The sequence below is a fragment of the Parasteatoda tepidariorum genome, chromosome 1 (assembly GCF_982258835.1).
Source record: "Parasteatoda tepidariorum strain Cologne lab strain chromosome 1, Ptep-v5.0, whole genome shotgun sequence".
Classification (NCBI taxonomy): domain Eukaryota; kingdom Metazoa; phylum Arthropoda; class Arachnida; order Araneae; family Theridiidae; genus Parasteatoda; species Parasteatoda tepidariorum.
In genome coordinates, this window is record NC_141755.1 from 122,184,058 (window position 1) to 122,196,811 (window position 12,754).

Below are 12,754 nucleotides of genomic sequence, written 5' to 3' on the forward strand. Positions count from 1 at the left end.
CCTAAAAAGATTTAACCAAAAATTACATATCCTAAAATAAAATTTAATTTAGCAATTAACATAAAATTTCCATATTTATATAATATACATAGTAAATATGTACATAACATAATAAAAAGTTATATACATAATAAAAAACCGGCTCTATATAGCTAATAGGGCTGTCTATGGGCTGAGAAGATTTTTTGTTTTTCTTTCTAGAAAAACAAAATTCTTAATTTACAAAACTCTTGTCAGATTGATTTTGGCCATATGCTTCTGAAGATTGGACAATGACAAAACTGGAAGAAAATTGTATCACAATATTTGAGAAAAATATTTTGCATAGTATATTAGATGGTGTAAATATGAAAACAATAACTGGAGATTTAACTTTAAACTGTTCACGATTTACAAACAACCTGATATTATTAAATACACAAAAATAAATAGAATGAATTGGATGGCCCATGTGATTCGAATGAGTGATGACAATACAATAAATAAGATATTGCTCTTTAGACGCTCTGGGACAAGAAAGTGGGGAAGTCGCAGTTGAGATGGGCTGATTCAGTGGAGTCTGATTTTATTGCAATTAATGAAAAGAATTCGTGATCAAAGATAAATCAGAAGTCGTGAAGGAGAAATCTGCAGAGGAAGCCATTGGGCTATCTGGCCAACTATGATGATGATAACTTATATTAATGTGCAAGTCATATAATTCGCACTCAGCAGAAGCTAAATTTTTACGGTTCTCTCTATAGTAAAAATTAAAAAGAATTTTATCAAATTTGTAGTTGGAGAAAAAAAATATGTTTTTAAGAATATGAATTAAGGATAAGATTTCCTGCGCCTACAATGATTTAAGAAATTAAAGTGATTTTGATTTAAGAGAGTTTGATAATATTAAGTTCATACTAAATGCTGTCAAACTAATTTTTCTTTTTGGATGATACAATATGCAGGATATGTTTAAAAGAATTTTTCTTAAATTAAAAAAGAGAGAGAGAGAGAAAGCGCTGTTACACCTAAACGCGATTAGATGTGCATTATTTTATTACCATCAGGGAAGGGAACACCATCAAGAAGAGCTCAGTATTTTAATTATACATTTACACATACATTTTTACAATAATGAGTAACAACATAACATTGACTAAAATAGAAAGTAACTTAAAGTTTTACCCATTAAACTGATTGGGGTAAAACGGGAACCAGGGAAGGCTTGGGTTTCTCTATCTTGCGTCATCTCACTAGGTAAGAGTCAGAACAAAGACTATTGTTATTGTTTTTGCGGATAGAGAGGTAGCGCCATCTATTCTACGAATTAACTATCCGTTACACAATTGTAATTATTCATGATATGATTAGGTAGCTATCGCACCCTGCTATCTATCGCTCTACAATCCCCAAATTGCTTTCGTAGATCTTTTCAAAATTCTTCAGGCATTCCGTCAGCACTCTTATAGCTAACTTTTATCTACTTAATTATTGAAAGAAATACTAGGCACAATAGCGAATAGATAAATAACTATTTTTCAAACAACAATATATGTAGCAAAATTAAATAGTTTAAAACTGAAAATAGTTTAAAACTGAAAATAGTTTAAAACTGAAATATATTCACATTTCAAATACTTATTAAATTTCTAGTTTTGTAGATGCATAAATTGAAGAAGAAAAAAAAAAGGCTATAAAATGAGATAGCCTTTAAAATTTATTTACATGTTGTATGTGTTTGATGTGCACAAAAAGTATGCTTTTGTTTATAACACGCAAAGCTGTATTTATGGAATAAATTTCCCTCTTGAAGATACATAGATGTAAAAGTCAATGAAGGATGATCCCATATTAATAGTCATCTCAAGCAAACTTGTCACATCTCAAGCTCAACTGTTGCATTTAACGAAATAATATTATCTCTGAAGAAGTGACTCAAAACAAACTGTCATCCCCTAAGTCATGAAGGAATGCTGCCACGCAGAAGAGTGGCTGGAGAGAGTTTCGTTGCCAACCAACACTTGAAAATTTAATTACTTTTAAAAAGCAGGGGAAACATTCCCCCTAAAATTCCTAAAACTATGTGCAAACCCTAAAATTCATAAAAATCTGATAAATTTTGTTGGTGTTCCTAAAAAACTAGAGTTATAGGCTAAATATAAATAAAAAAGCAATAATCTAAAATATAAGAATTTAACTACATAAATTAAAACTGTTTTAATTTTGCCACATGGGAATTCCGATCCTGAGAGAGGTTTTTCGATAAATAAAGCAATGCTTAATGTAAGTCACCATGAGAATACTATTATGTCTCTTAGACTAATCAAAGATACCATTCGAAATTATGGAGGAGTGTTGAAGATCACTACAACACTATTGAGGGCAGTAAAAGAATCTCACAAATCATATCAAGAATATATTAGAAAAATGATCATGATTAATTTGTTTTTCTCTAACTTCTAATATAAATTGCTGATTTGAAATCTAATAATATCACACAATAGTTTTTCTTAATAAGGTAAGGTAATAATAAAGTTTTGATTAAGAAGCTAAAAATTAAATAAAAATCCAAGTTGGTGCCAATTTATTTTTTCTTTTGATTTATTCTCACTTTTGCCTGTTCCTGAATTATGCACTTAATTTCTGATAGGTAATATGTAAAGTAGAAATTTCATTTTTACACTTCAGAGATTTCATTCTTGACTTAATAAATTTCAGAGCTTTATTTTATGGCTTGCAATTATTTATGATATGTGTGGATGAATTGTAATAATCTTCTGTTATGTAATAAGCTACCGTGTGATCTGTTTTTATCCTAGCAAAATCATATATTACCCCTAAAATTTACCTAAAATTTTTTGAAAAAAGTTCCTAAAATTACCCTAAAATTTTAAAAAACTTTGCTGCTACCCCTGAAAAAGGCACGAGCAAGAAACATTTGCAGCTAAACCTAAAAGGTCTAAATATAATGTGTCAAGAAAATGACATCAAATTGTAAATTCAGATTCTGCAATTGGAAGAAAAAAAAGTTCTTAAATAGCCCATTACAATCTTTGGATGAATGCAATGCACCACTGAACATAAATGAATTAAAACCAGCCTTAGAGTGATGCAAAAACAATTCTCTTGGAGATGACGATATTCACTTTATTATGTTCAAACACCAATCTGAACCAGACCTCTGAAATAGTCCTCTGGCTTTTGCTTAAAACTCCTGACATATAATCGGCAAAATAGTGTGGTGTCCGTAAATTATTAAGGCCTGTCTAAATTATTAGAAAAAATAATAAATGCCTGACTAAACTATTTGATTGAGAGTGGTAGAGACTGTCTATTAGAGTTTTTTCTGATAGACAGTGAAAATGTCGTAAGCCACTTAGATGATATTTTATTACTAGAAACAGAAATAAAAGTGAGAGAATTAAAATTAACCAGATTTTTATCAGTTTTACCAAACACATCAATTAATGGAGAAGTTATTCGTTGATAATTTTCGATTATAACTCTAGGGCCACACATATCAGAACTATCGAAGCACAACTGTAATCAATGAAGTGCTAAAATGGGCAATTATAAACGGTTTTACGTTTTCTGATGCGTACATTTTAGCAGGAAACGAAATTTTTATCCTGATTCTGAGATATTCAGGGTCGGATCATCAAAGGGTCAACATGATATACAATAATGTGAAAAAGTGGATGAATAAAAGAAATTTGATAAAAACCCTAATAATCCATTTTGTGGCTTTTTATGATAAAAATGTCTTAGTTTAACGTTTGTTTACTTAGAACATTTTGTTAGTGTTTACCAGGGACTAATATAGGGGATCTATATATCTATGGTGTTTACTAAGGAGTGAGAGAGATCGAAAAAAAAAAAAAGACAATTCATTTCAATGTCGAATCAATTTTTGCCTGAGAGAGAAAAAAAAATCTGGTACCTAGCCCCCACCCCATGTTAAGTAATATGCATTTCATTGCAGTTATTAGTTTTTGGATAGATGCGTTAAGGTCTTTAATGCAACTTTATCACCAATGCTTTATAAAGTTATTTTACTAGAAAAATCTTAATTTCGATTTAAAAACTTTACTGATACATAGTGCGTAGCGTTTTTAAAAATTGCTTATTTTCGTTATTTAAAAGCCCTTAAAGGTGCTTTTTTCATTGAGTGTTTTTAAAAAGTACTTTTCCCTTTTCAAAAATTAGATTTTTTTTTCGTTCGTTTTTCGTCACATATTATGCAAAATCGTGCTTTTCTCATTGTTCCATTCAACGTTTTCACAATCCATTTCAGCGTACAGTCGGTCAGCTCGAGGAATATTCCTTGTTGATCAAGGCATCCCCGGCACCAGGTAAGTACTATCGTTTAAAATTAATAAAAAATAATAAGATACATTTGTGCATACAGAATATTAACATGACATGTCTAGTAAAATTAAAGACATTTGATAATGCACGTGCAGGAGCTGCGATGGCTCAGGGAATCAGTGGCGTATCTACGGGTACGGCAAGCATGGCGAATGCCATATGTGCACTATTTCAAAAAGGCGGCGGAAAATCGATCAGAATCAACCCTTTTTTTTAATTCAAGAATTTTATAATTTTTTTTTCTTAAATCCGTCGTTGAACAGCCGACCCAATTATTGGGTTTACAACTACTAATGTTCAGCTATGTAACCTTGTCATTTTGAAACGAACTCCTGGATCAATACTCCCAGAGGTATTGATTTGTTATGGGAACATGGAGGACTTCGCGAGTCGACTGATTTCACGTGCATCAGTCACCATTTACTACACGGGGAGTCTTCGACCGGCGGGGACCGAACCCACGTATTCTTGGACATGAGCCCGGCACCCCACTGACCAGGCTGTCCCGGCCTACTAAAACATAACATGAAGGGCTTGGGCGGGATTTGAACCCGGAACCTCACGCACCCTAAGCGAGAATATTATCCCTAGAACAGTGTTTCCCAAACTTATGACTTTTGTGTACCCTTTCTAAATCTTTCGTAACGCTGTGTACCATTAATGCAAAATGAATGTATTTTTTACTGCAAAAAGATTGCTCAAAAGTTAAAAAAAACTGGCTGTTGATACCCCTAATTATTAACTCTGCAAAAAATAGCCAATAGAAAAATACGTAATCTTACATTTCCCTGGCTAGCTTTGTTCTTGTCTATTTTGCATAAGAACGCGTACCCCGCTAAAATGTTCCCGTACTCCTGGGGGTACGTGTACCACACTTTGGGAAACACTGCCCTAGACCAACGAGCCACTTTTTGATGAAACTAACCCGCATTTGCGTTACATGGAGAGGAAGACCACGAGAACTACCCACGATTTGCCAAACGGAAAGGGCAATTTTTTAAACAAAATAATGCAGAATTTAAAAAAAAAAAGAGTCCAGAATGCAGAGAATCCATAAATCTCGAATAAATCCTTAATTTATTTATTTTTCCACAAGCAAAGAGACAAGATAAACAATTTGTTCCTCCTCTTCATATCAAATTGCAATTTTCCGGGGAGGAAATGGATGGAACCCCTTCAGGCACAGACAGATCTTTGGTGATGACTAGAGAACAGAGAAATGGGAAAACCATGGGGTGTTCCACACTAAGCCTAGACTAATTATTATGTGATAGTAAAATGTATGTCAGTAGTAAAAGGCTTGTAAATCTTCAATTTTTATCAGGGGTTAAAATCTCTTTGAAAAAACGTTTTCGGAACCTGTTGAATTGATTTCAAATCCTTCCATAACAGGATATATTCGCCTCCACAAAAGTCACAGAAATATGATATTTTAATGCTTTAAGTATAAGTTCCAATGATCCTTCTACTTACAATTTGAAATCAAAAAAAAAAAAAATATTAATTTTTTTTTTAATTTATTAAAAAAAATTTTGCTTAGTATTTTTAGATTACATTTATTTAATCAGGGGTAATTTTGAGTCCAACTCGAAAATCCTGAAAATTTCTCGAATAAAATCATTAATGACGCATTTCAAAAAATTAAGGTCTTTATAAATTTAAATCATTGATATTTTCACAACATGAAATTCTAAATAAATTATGTGCAGCATCATTTAAATTAATAATTATGCAGAAGTTTACTTATATCTCTGATCACATTTATTATTCTACCAGAAAAAATATTTACAAATGAAAGAGATGCCAAGTATATATTCTAGTTCTACTATTTCTAGACATAAATTTGTTCGATGATTTTTTGAAACTTCTGCAGGACCTTGGATTTCAGGATCGCGGTCAACGAATAATCCGGATTTTTTCCTTAGCACAATCATCTCTGTTTAATATTTCTCATTGACTTATGGAACACGCTTCCATAATATCTCGAGCACAAAGTTTTGTAATCTTTCTCCTATATCTTTTCTTTTATTTCTGGTTGCCATTTTCTTTCTTTTTTTCGAAAAAAAAATTCGATCAAGTGATGACTATTTTTTAAATTTTATAAATCTTTTACTATCTGTATCACTTACATTTATATCATTACATATCATATTACTTGAAAAAAAATGTTTTACTGATATATTATATTTGTTTCTTATACTCAAAGTAAAATGAAAATAAAATAATATTAAGGCTGTAATATGTAGTTTATAACCAACCATTATAACAGTTTAGTTTCTGAAAAAAAAGTAGCATCATTGAAGGAACAATAACAGTAATTTTTTATATTAAATATTTAACTTCATTTTAAAAAATATAAAGAAAAAACAATAAGCATCTTATGCATAGAAAAAATAGAGCTTATTTAAATAAGAAGCATATATATTCTTATAATGTATTTTGTTAAAAAATAAACTTGTTATGCATCTAAATTCATTAAATCAGGTTGGTCTAAATTCATAGTTCGAATACGGAGTTCGGATTCCTGCAAAATCGAATTTTAAAAAGTCGTATATTTTAAAATTTGATATCTCAGGACATTTGATTCGATCAATTTCGTTCAAATTTTGTATTTTTTACCTTGTTAAATTACCTTCTTTTATAACGATGTAAAAAATGGTATACCCCACAATTCTATTTTTTCCCCCCATTATTATATATAATAATGAATATTTACTAAAAGTTATTTTTAGACAATTTGCACAATTATAAACGATCTTTATAATTGTGCGCAAAAATTTTTCAATTCGCTTGAAAAGCTCTCGAATTATTTCTCAGATTACGACTAATCCCTATATTTTGGGGTTTAGAAATCCGAATCCGTCGGGGAAAAAAGGCATGTTCATTCAGAGAAACTACGTTTTAGTGTCTGATTTCGTAAAGTAAAATATCACTCCTGCACTTACTCATTAGCACATTTGAAGTCACCCCACCCCCACTCCTCAAGAATGAGTCCTAGAACGTGGAGATCTCTTCATTTGATCAAAAGTTATCAGGGTTGTCCGTTTTATTCTATTTAATATTTTTTGGCGCACTGAAAGTCTAAAATTTTATAATTCAAATCTCTTTAATATTCTTGCTTTATCTGTTATTTGTTCCACTTTGATGCGAAGAGGATTATTCATAATTTCTCTCTTCGTATGCCTGTTAAGGCTGAGTGGCGCCATCTATGGCCAAGAATTCGATTTCTGTCGCACCCATAAGTCATACCCGTTTATAAGGCGGACCCATTCAGTCATCCACAGATCGTAAAATAGACATGAATCAGAGAACGATTCATCTCCGATCCAGTACCCCCAGAGGTTTTGATTTGTTTTGGGAACATGGAAGACTTTGCGACTCAACAGATTTAAAGTGCATCAGTCACCAGTTTACTATACTGGGAGTTTTCGGCCGGCGGGGTTCGAACCCACGAACATGGACCCGGCGTACATTCATAATTTGATTTTATTAAATAGATCTGAATGTATTCTGATTTCTTTATTTTTCTCTGGATACTCTTAAAATAAAACGTCAACTTCATCTAATTTATTTCTCAATAAAGTTTTTTATCATCACTATTTAGTTCACGGGATGGATGTCGAACATCTCCGAGGGTCTAATGAGAGCAGAGCTTTCTTTCGTGGCATTAACTTTGGTCGTCAAGAGTTCAAACCTAGAACTAACCTTTGCAGAAATAAAGATGGAGATATTTTAAGCGATAAAACAGACATTCTCAATAGGTGGAATGAACACTTCGACAACCTACTTAATGTAGAGTGCGTTCAGACAGAGTCCTGTTCACCAAACGTTAACCAAGAGTGTATAGCACCTCTTTCAATGATTGAGGTTGAAGAAGCAGTTCAAAAACTTAAGAACAACAAGGCTCCTGGCCCAGATTTGATATCACCAGAATTCTTAAAAAACTCAGGACCAGATGGGTTAAAGGCCATACATAATATTCTAACATCAGTATGGGAAAAAGAGATACTCCCGGAAGAATGGAAACACAGCACTGTTTGTCTTATACACAAAAAAGGAGACATTCTTGAATGTTCAAACTACCGGGGTATCAGCATGCTCTGCACTGCATATAAAGTCTTTTCAAAAATTCTATTTAACAGACTTAGCCCCTATGTAGAAAACATCATTGGTGAATACCAGTGCGGCTTTAGGAGGGGCAGGTCTACAACTGACCAAATATTTTGCATAAGACAGATTCTGGAAAAGACCAGGGAATTTGGAATTGGTACCCACCACCTATTTGTGGATTTCAAAACTGCTTACGACAGTGTAAACCGGAAGCGACTCATTGAAGCTATGCGAGAATTCAATATCCCGGACAAGCTTGTACGACTCACCACACTTACACTGTGTAAGACCATGCAGAAAGTTAAAATCCAAAATGACTTCTCGGAACCAATGGAGGTAAAAAATGGTGTAAGGCAAGGCGATGCTTTGGCATGCCTACTCTTCAATTTGGCATTAGAAAAAATTATCAGAGATTCAGGAATCAATACCAGAGGACATATCTTTCATAAGTCTGTCCAAATTTTCGCTTTTGCCGATGACATTGACATCATAGCTCGAACACAATCTGACTTAAAGCAAGCCTTTCTATCCATGGAAAAAGAGGCAGAAAAAATGCATCTCACTATTAACCAGGAGAAAACCAAGTACATGCAATGCACCAAAATAACTGATTCTACAACTCACTTGCAAATTGGTGAATACAAGTTTGAAAAAGTAAACAGTTTTGTTTATCTTGGTTCTGAAGTCAACGTTAATGGCAATATCGCACCCGAAATACAAAGAAGAATCAATAGTGCAAGTAAATGTTTCTATGGATTAAAAAAATATTTAAACTCAAACCTACTAAAAAGAGATACTAAACTGTTAATTTATAAATGCTTGATCAGACCTATCCTAACATATGCCTCAGAAACTTGGACAACAACACAGAAAGATGAGAATTCCTTGGGAATCTTCGAACGTCGGATCCTAAGATCCATTTTTGGGGGCAAACAAGTTGATGGTACTTGGTACAGACGTTCAAACTCACAACTCTATCGGGCCCTTAGAGAGCCTGAAGTTGTCAAGTACGTAAAAATTCAAAGAATTAAATGGGCTGGTCACATCATTCGGATGAACAGAGAGCGTCCGACAAACATAATCTTTTCGGCTCAGCCCATCGGATCAAGGCCCAGAGGTCGACCAAAGCTGAGATGGGCCGACTGCGTGGAAAGAGACTTTTCAGTCTTAAAAGTCTCAAACTGGAAGACAACTGCCAGGCAGAGACAGGCCTGGAGGAAGTTGATTGAGAAGGCCAGGGCCCACCCGGGGCTGTCGTGCCATTGAGGAAGGAAGGAAGGAAGGATTTAGTTCACAGTTTTGTATGTAATTATGTGTATATTTTTTCTTATTATCTGTTTGTAAAACTTAATTATACTAAGAGCATCGGGTTTTTTTTTTATTGAACAGTAAATAAACTAACCAAAATATATCATTTAACTGTAACTATTCTACTTGTGATTGTCATAACTAATCGTAATTATTTACACTGCGATCTTTAAAGATTTTTATTACATCGTGATGATTTTATTGGCTTACCTGTGATTTCTTGCTGCCAAAAAATAAATAAATAAAAAGACTTATCTGAAAATATAAATTATAAATACCAAGAAATGAGACATTATAGATAACAAAACAAGGAAATTGACTAGAACCTAAAATAGCTGTAAAATCCCCCTCCCTCCAATGGTCAGACAAAAAATCGTTTCGTCCATTTTATTGATTGACAATTCCATGTCCATCATGTCGAATGCAGTTTTTTTTATTGTCATCTAGCTGTGAAAAATTCATATCCTTGCTGATACTAGGACAGAATTCAGCAAAATTTTCGCAATTGCGATGGCTCAATAGTGCCAATTAAAATCCCGTATTTTTGCAAGGATATCGCATTTTGCGATACGTAAAAATACAAGCTTTTGATAGGCTAAATTTATCCCTCGTAATTGCGAAAATTTAGCTGAATTACGCCCTAGGAAGCCATGGATTTACGAAAAATAGATTTTTTGTGTTCATATGATAGATTAATGAACGCAAGACTGACGGATTTTGCATTATACTGATATTTTGTTTAAAAAAAAGTTCATTAAAGAAGGAAACGTAAAATAAAATTTCTACTCGATTTGGTGGCCCGAGGCAACTACCCCCCCCTTATGTCCCTGCCAACGTCAGGCTCTGGATAGAGCTTCCGCCTTCCAATGAGGTGAACCGTGTTCAAATTCCGCATCCTGCTCGCACCGACCACAGTGCTGACGTAAAATATCCTCATTGGTAGACGGATCATAGGTTAGAGTTCCCCTACCCAGAGTGCGTAGCCAAATCTTTCAACAAAAAATAAGCACATTTTAAGCACTATATACGATAACGAAATGCAAAATAATTTTCAAAGACTTTACATGATCATGATAAAATAACTAGTTTCAGAAGGTGATCTTAATTATGTAAGTCACCATAAAAATATTTTTTGGTTCGACTTAATGACATAAACTATGGCTGGTGCGAAAAAATGTGAAGTTGGTAAGGTTGCACGGATGATTACTTGTATGATTAGTTTGCTCCGAGCTATGCTTATATCAGGGGATACAGCGCTCGCGTATGAGTTGATGGTAATGAGTTGACCCAGGTTCGAATCAAAGGGATGGCTAACAGTCTACTCCCAGCTCGCACTGACGCATCCTCAGTGGTAGGCAGCTCATGAGTAAGAATCCCCTTGCCGTAAGGCTAACCGTTGATGATTTCCGATTTATTCCTCTTCATATAACGCAAATGCGGCTAAAATTACGCCATGAAGGCTGATTTATCCAAATACTTGATCCAAGAGTTCTCTTGCCTTCTGCGTTGGATTCAAAATTACAATGCTAAGGAGTTAGGGCCGGGGTAGCCTGGTTGGTAGGTTCGATCCCCTCCGACCGAAGACTCCCCGTGTAGTAACTGGTGACTGATGCACGTTAAATCTGTCGAATCTCAGAGTCCTTCATGTTCCCGCAACAAATCATACCTCTGGGGGTGCTGATTCAAGAGTTTCCTTGTCTTCTGGATTGGGTTAAAAATTATAAGGCTACAGAGTTGATCATTGGTAGTCGTAAACCCAAAACTTGGGTCGGCTGTTCAACGGCCGTTATAAAATAAAATTAAAATGCAAAGGCTAAAATTAAAATTCCAATGTTCAACTACGTAGCTTTGTCATTTTGAACCCAATCCAGGAGACAATGGAACGAACTCCTGGATTAAGTATTGGGAGAAATTTGTCTTCGTAGAGGACTTTCTTATGGAACTAACCCGCATTTGCGTTACATGGAAAGGAAGACCACGAGAACCACCCACGGTTAGCCTGACGGCAAAGGGACTCTAACCCATGATCCGTCTACCACTGAGGATATTTCACGTCAGCACTGAGGTCGGTGCAAGCCGGATGCAGAACTCGTATCGACTAGACATCGCTGGGATTGGACTAATTTTAGGCCTTCTATACAATGCCGGATTTCATACTTTGCCGGTAACATATATATCATGAATCCACCATGAAGTCCTCGATTAATTGTCATCAAATTTTGCAAGTTGAATTGTAAATTTTTTCTCAGGATTACGTCAAAGAATGATTGTTTGTAGGAATGATAAGTCTTTCAGATAAACAATGAAAACAAGACATTCTTTTGAAGGGGGTGAATAGAATGTTATAAACAGCCACCACCGACGAAATGCGAAGCATTTGAGTGAAATATTGACCTCAGAAAGTCATTTGAATGTTAGATCATTGGAACAAAAATAAATATTTTATTTTATGCGTTGAACAGCCGACCCAATTTTTTTGAGCTTACGGCCACTAATAACAACCTGAAGCCCTTCCCGCCTCCGTAAGGGGGCATACGGGGGCACTCCGAAAGTTCGAAGTGAGCATAACAGTTCAATTACATAAGCAAACATATTCAAAATTTTCAAATTAGAGTTTTAACAAATAGGTAGAATATTAATTATGAAATCCAGAAAACAGTGCTACTTAGAAATAAACTAAATGCAAACAAACATTACAAAGAAAATAAACAGTAACAATCAGAAGAGATATTGATGTCACATCTTCAGTAGGGGTGCAAAGTTAATAAAAGGAAACAATTTCACATGGAAAATATAGGATGTTTGTAACTCAGAATATAATTACGGCTGACACAACAGTACTAAAAGTATCAAATTCTAGGAGTTTTTTTTAACAAAAAAGACATATATATATATATATATATATATATATATATATATATATATATATATATATATATATATATATATATATAAAACTCTAGGAACACAAGTGATTAAAATTTTCAAA

The 12,754-nt window shown here is 33.9% G+C and overlaps 1 protein-coding gene across 1 annotated transcript in view; it reads right to left on the minus strand.

Moving 5' to 3' along the window:
- Nucleotides 1-2,562: 2,562 nt before the first annotated feature.
- LOC107456015 (uncharacterized) overlaps nt 2,563-12,754 on the minus strand; it is a 58,347-nt gene continuing 48,155 nt past the window's right edge. Inside the window, exon 3 of the mRNA XM_087160319.1 lies at nt 2,563-5,551. The gene's annotated coding sequence lies outside the window, so the exon portion shown is untranslated. The remainder of the gene's footprint in view (nt 5,552-12,754) is intronic.